Here is a 5163-nt window from a genome sequence, read left to right on the forward strand (position 1 = left end):
TACCAACACACATGTTTTTAAATTGCTTAAGGACAAGATAATTTTTCAGGATGTGCTTAATTAAGAGGAAAGTAATTAAGAAAGACTATGAGAAGATTAGGAATTATCAAAGGCATTAAAATGGAGATTATGAATTCTAGCACATATTTCTTACGCATCTTAATTTTGCCTATTGCTATCTTAATACCCAGAGACAAGAGAAACACTTTTCTTTTTTTTTTATTGAGAAAAAAAAATTTCCGCCTCCTCCCAGCCTCCCACTCCTCCCGCCCTCCCCCCACTCCTCTCCCCTCCCTCTCAAGTCTGAAGAGCAGTCAGGGTTCCCTGCCCTGTGGAAAGTCCAAAGTCCTCCCCCCTCCATCCTGGTCTAGGAAGGTGAACATCCAAACTGGCTAGGCCCCCACAAAGCCAGAACAAGAAGTAGGATCAAAACCCAGTGCAATTGTCCTTGACTTCTCAGCAACCCTCATTGTCCACCATATTCAGAGAGTCCGGGTTTATCCCCTGCTTTTTCAGTCACAATCCAGCTGGCCTTGGTGAGCTCCCAATAGATCAGCCCCACTGTCTCTGTGGGTGGGTGCACCCCTCTTGGTCTGGACTTCCTTGCTCATTTTCTCCCTCCTTCTGTTCCTCATTGGTACTTTGGGAGCTCAGTCCAGTGTTCCAGTGTGGGTCTCTGTCTCTATCTCCATCCATCGCCAGATGAAGGTTCTATGGTGATATGCAAAATATTCATCAGTATGGCTATAGGATAGGATCATTTCAGGTTCCCTATCCTCAGCTGCCCCAGGAACTAACTGGGGACCTCTCCTTGGGCACCTGGAAGTCCCTCTAGGTCCAAGTCTCTTCCCAACCCTAAGATGGCTCCCTTAATTAAGATATGTGCTTCCCTGCTCCCCTATCCAACCTTCCTGTATCCCAATCATCCCGTTGCCCCAAGTTCTCCCCATCCTACCCTTCTCACTTTTTTCTCCCCTTCTCCCCTTACCCCCCTCCCACCCCACCCTTAAGATCCCGATTTTTTGCCTGGCAATCTTGTCTACTTCCCCTACCCAGGAGGATAGCTATATGTTTTTCTTTGGGTTCACCTTCTTATTTAGCTTCTTTAGGATATCAAAATATAGACTCACTGACCTTTATTTGTAGCTAGAAACCAATTATGAGTGAGTACATCCCATGTTCACCTTTTTGGGTCTGGGTTACCTCACTCAGGATAGTATTTTCTATTTCCATCCATTTGCATGCAAAATTTGAGAAGTCATTGTTTTTTACCGCTAAGTAGTACTCTAATGTGTATATATTCCACACTTTCTTCATCCATTCTTCCATTGAAGGACATCTAGGTTGTTTCCAAGTTCTGGCTATTACAAATAATGCTGCTATGAACATAGTTGAACAAATGCCCTTGTCATATGATCAGGCATCTCTTGGGTATACTCCCAAGAGTGGTATTGCTGGGTCCAGGGGTAGGTTGATCCCGAATTTCCTGAGAAACCGAAACACTGCTTTCCAAAGTGGTTGCACAAGTTTGCATTCCCACCAGCAATGGATGAGGGAACCCCTTCCTCCACAACCTCTCCAGCAGAGGCTATCATTGGTATTTTAGATTTTAGCCATTCTGACAGGTGTAAGAATAATTGGGATAGAAGAAGGAGAAGAAGTACAGCTCAACGGTCCAGAGAAACACTTTTCTTAGTATGATAAAATGCATATTTATCAAAACAAATGTCCATGAATTTCACCCTTAAAATGTCAACTGAAAAGAACTGAGGTTCATCAGTGGTAATTCTCAGGAACATTTTTCATGAGCTATTGTAGGCCATGATGCAGTCACCGCTTTTGGCACTTGGTAATTCAGACATCAGTCCACCTGAGAAATTATTATCAGATGGAGGAAACCTGCCTGGCAAAGCCAACAGGACCACTGACTCCAAAAACTGTTGCTTTCATCTGTGATTTACTTGTGCAATAACAACTATGGTACCTCCCCATTCCCATGCATTGCCTTGTAATGTGTACATAAAATCTCATGATTACATCTCAACCCTGTGGGCACACATATTTGTGAATGGTCAAAGGATTGCTTCTTTCTACACTATGTTCTCCACATTAGGGCGAGAAACTTAGAAGCCTGTTCTCAATCACTATCCTTATTGACAGAGCAAGTTGGCCAGACATGTGTCCTTATGGACATATCACAAACAGAACATCCATAGATTTTACTTATGAAATTGCAGGTGTCTGACCTTGCAGGATCTAAGCACCTCAGAGGATGTATGATAAGCTAGTGTGGTATTGCAGGTGTCTCTCCTTGATCTATCTTAGTCCTTCAAGAGACAAACAACACCTAACTGACTAACCATGTCCAGATGTTAATGCATATATTCTTTGCCTTTTCCTTAAATTCTCTCAATGGTTTAGTTTTCTCCCTTTGTAACCTGTAGTGGTCTCTCTCTTTTTTTTATTTTACTTAAAAATTTCCACCTCCTCCCCTCCTCCCATTTCTCTCTTTCTCCCCCAACCCCTCCCCCTCCCTATCCAGTCCAAAGAGCAGTCTGGGTTCCTTGCCCTGTGGGAAGTCCAAAGTCCTCTCCCCTCCATCCAGGTATAGGAAGGTGAGCATCCAAACAGACTAGGCTACCACAAAGCCAGTACATGCAGTAGGGTCAAAAGCCAGTGCCATTGTCCTTAGCTTCTCAGTCAGCCCTCCTTGTCCGACATGTTCAGAGAGTCTGGTTTGATCATATGCTCCATCAGTCCCAGTCCAGCTTGCTTTGGTGAACTCCCATTAGATCAGCCCCACCGTCTCAGTGGGTGGGCGCACCCCTCGCGGTCCTGACTTCCTTGCTCATGTTCTCCCTCCTTCTGCTCCTCATTTGGACCTTGGGAGCTCAGTCCAGTGCTCCAATGTGGGTCTCTGTCTCTAGCTTCATCCATCGCCAAATGAAGGTTTTATGATGATATGCAAGATATTCATCAGTATGGCTATAGGATAGGGCCATTTCAGGCTCCCTCTTCTCAGCTGCCCAAGGATCTAGCTGGGGACATCTCCATGGACACCTAGGGACAGACAGCAGGAACGTCCTCACAGCTACATATCTTCAAAGAATACCTATGTCCCTGAGAGTTTTCCTGTAGTATTTTTTATTACTGACAACTTTATAATGAATGGATATATATGCTTGGGAATTTTTAATGGCAAGATATATAGATGGAGAAGAAATGAGATGGAGAAGAAGGAGGAGGAGAAGGAGCAGCAGAAGAAGAACACAGAGTAATTAAAACAAGAATAAGTTGGAACAGAGTATTGTAACAGAGAATTGGAATAAGAATTGAGACAGAGAATTAGAGCAAAGAAATTATAAACAATTAGGAGAAGAAATAAAGAGCACATGAATACGAAGAATTAGGAGAGAAGATAATTTTCCTATAGCCATCAAACTTTAGTTCCTATGGTTATTGTGACTTATCTTTGTGAACCCTGAGTGAAAGTCTTCAAGGCAAGCCCTTGAAGGTTTTCAATAGGAAATAGTGATAGATATGGAAGAAGAAATTATTAGCAAATGTAGAACTTTTTTTTAAAATTTTAAATTGCCAGTGTTTAGAGTTTCTATTTCTTTTTGTTATTTTGTTTTAGTTTTTGCTTTTCTTATAGGTAAGATTTACATAATTTATATCTTAAATTAAGTATATAATTAATCAAATCCTATCCATTTCTCTTCTTTATTAATTTTTCATTGCTACTTATAATATTAAACACAAAAAGGAGCTACCAATTCTTCCACATATAAACTGTAGAAGCTAAAGGGCATTAATATTATAAAAAACACATTTTTTTCATGTCAACAACCTGGAATATTTGATAGCATGCTAAATTACATTATAAGTACTATCTTTATCCAAGTAACTGTTTTCCCAACACTTGTGGGTATTTTTTATTCAAAATAGATTTTTTTTCTTACACAATATATTCTGGTTATAATTTTCTCTCTCTCTCCTCCTCCCAGTTTCTCCCCACCTCCCCTCCACTCCAGATTTATTCCCTATTTGTCTCTCAATTGAAAAGAACAGGCTTCTAAGAAATAAAAATTAAGCATACAAAATAAAATATGAAGCAAAATATATCGAAGTTGGACACAGCAAGGCAGCAGAAGGAAGAGCTTCAATAATAGGCACAAGAGTCAGAAACACACTTGTTCTCATAGTCAGGATTCCCAAAAAATGCTAAGCTAATAGCTATACTATATATTCAGAGGATCTGGTGCAGACCATATTTGCCCTGTGCTTCCTGCTTCAGTCTCTGTGAGCTCATATGCTCCTTGTTTATGTGATTCAGAGTTTACCGTCCTCTCTGACTCTTAACAATATTTCTGCCTTCTCTTCCCCAGGCTGTTGCTAAGACAAAGGGTTGTTTTTCAAAAACTGTCAATGGGATCCCATGGTGAAGGAAAATACTCACAACTCATTGAACATGGAGAAGTTGAGTTAGTGCCTCCACAGAGCCTTCACCCCTATGTTCTCATCTGTTTGGTGTGGGGAAGTACTCTGCAGGCTCCTGAAAGAGAAACGTGGGCACTAATACAATCACAAAACCTTTGACCTAAGATCTGTCCTGCCTGAAAAATATGGTAGGACAATGGTGTGGCACAGAACTTGTGGGAGTAAACCAATGTCTGATTTGACTTAAAGCCCACTCCATGAAAAAGAATCCATATTGGATACTGCTTAGGAAACCAAGAAACAGAGACTGGATTTCCCAGAAGCCTAGGTTAAAACCAAACACTACTGTTCTAAAAAATAAAAATCAATAAATTTGGATTAATTTTTGATATTAATGATCCTTAATGATATTCTGCTATAGTCATAAATCAGTCCTTATCCAGTCATCATCAGAAAGGCTTCTGAAGGCATAAGTCACAAACAATGCCACACCAGTTTGGAATTATGATTAATAGGATGGTATTTGTTTAAAGGGGAAAAAACTTACAGATCACCGTCAGCCCTCTGCGCAACCAGGAAGGGAGTCTAGTCACCAGCAGAGCAGGAAGTGAAGAGAGGGAGGAGAGGGAAGTGGCCGCTTTTTTAAAGGGAGAGAGACCATGCCCCAATGGGCTGGTATCTCAGCGGCTATAGGCTGGAGGAGCGGAAGGACCTCCCGCAATA

This window comes from Microtus ochrogaster, chromosome X (genome assembly GCF_000317375.1).
Source record: "Microtus ochrogaster isolate Prairie Vole_2 chromosome X, MicOch1.0, whole genome shotgun sequence".
Lineage (NCBI taxonomy): Eukaryota > Metazoa > Chordata > Mammalia > Rodentia > Cricetidae > Microtus > Microtus ochrogaster.